The sequence below is a fragment of the Schistocerca nitens genome, chromosome 7 (assembly GCF_023898315.1).
Source record: "Schistocerca nitens isolate TAMUIC-IGC-003100 chromosome 7, iqSchNite1.1, whole genome shotgun sequence".
NCBI classification, from domain to species: domain Eukaryota; kingdom Metazoa; phylum Arthropoda; class Insecta; order Orthoptera; family Acrididae; genus Schistocerca; species Schistocerca nitens.
This window is the reverse complement of record NC_064620.1, coordinates 411,764,000-411,765,412: the sequence shown is the minus strand read 5'-3', so window position 1 is coordinate 411,765,412 and position 1,413 is coordinate 411,764,000. Positions and strand designations below refer to the sequence as shown.

At 51.4% G+C, this 1,413-nt stretch overlaps 1 non-coding gene across 1 annotated transcript; it reads right to left on the bottom strand.

Moving 5' to 3' along the window:
• Positions 1 to 325: 325 nt before the first annotated feature.
• On the bottom strand, positions 326 to 409 carry Trnas-gga (transfer RNA serine (anticodon GGA)). The gene is given in 2 exon segments: positions 326 to 360; positions 370 to 409. It is a non-coding gene; the product is annotated as a tRNA-Ser (tRNA).
• Positions 410 to 1,413: the final 1,004 nt, after the last annotated feature.

Sequence of the window (1,413 nt, the reverse complement as noted above, 5' to 3'; positions counted from 1 at the left end):
TATACGAGAAGCTCCGTTCTTTTCTTTATAGCTTTCATCACGTATCCTGTTTCAGACTTAACGCAAGACGGCTTGAGTTGACGCGTGCCCTTTCGGCTACCTCCCTTGTGTCTAGACTGTCTTGTCTAGACACAGCACGGTCAGTATGGTACTGCTTGCAAATGCGATCACTGAATACACGAACGTTCGAATATTTAGTCTTCCTCCGGAGGTAAAATGGTTCATATGGCTCTGAGCACTATGGGACTCAACTGCTGTGGTCATAAGTCCCCTAGAACTTAGAACTACTTAAACCTAACTAACCTAAGGACATCACACACATCCATGCCCGAGGCAGGATTCGAACCTGCGACCGTAGCGGTCGTGCGGTTCCAGACTGTAGCGCCTTTAACCGCTCGGCCACTCAGGCCGGCTCCTCCGTAGGTAGAGGATATTTATCTTAATAAAGTTTTGGCTCAATATGTGGCGTGAACGTTGATCAAGTTAACTCAAGCTACAATGTTATAGCGGCACCCGTTCGGTGTTAATGAAAATCAAAAGGAACATCCATTCCCATTTGCAAGTTTGTGGCTATGGTGTTCGTCTTACGTACAGGGGGCAGGTGGGGACCTGTTTTCTGTACAACGAAAGTGGCCATTTCCGAACTAACTGCCCGCGGAGAGACTTTGTTTTACGGTCTTTTTTAGAACAACGCCGCAAGTTAACGGATGCCCACCGTATTCCCTGCAGTAACGAACTTCGGGCTTCATCTTGGCCCGTTTCTGGAGATCATCTGGCAGTTCTCACTATCACTGAGGGTGATTTTCCACTTTCCAAACAAAGCCTCACCCCGTTCCTGGTCCTGCTTGGACGGTAGCGAGCGATTCTTACTGAGCGGCGCCGCACTCGAGTTGGTGATGAATTAGTTGTGTATTCCACTCGAGTTGGTGATGAATTAGTTGCGCATTCCACTCGAGTTGGTGATGAATTACTTGTGCCTTCCCCTATCCCACCTTCCCCTGAGCTATGTTTGTCTGTCACTCCTATCAGTAGTGGCACTACTTGGCCCTGGCGAGGTGGAGATCGGCGAGGCAGTGTCAGGTATTCCTGCTGCTGCAAGGATGGCCCCGGTGCGAGTGTGTATCGGAGTCGTCTCCTTCGCAGCCTCTACCACAGGTCCGATCGGTAATACAGCAGTGCATTCCCAATCCTCTGTCTGCTCTCGGCGACGGAGATCGTGACTCGCCGCTTGTTGCGACTCCCGTCGCGGAGGCTGTTACTTCAGAGTTGCCTCCCGCTGTCTCTGAGATTCACTCTGTTTGGCCTCCGTTAGGGAGTCGGCATGCCTTGCAGCGTGACCCTTCTGTAGGGCAGGTTTCGGTTCCTGAGCAGTCACAGATTGATGCGGATGTGGTGCAACGCCGGCCTGGGTGG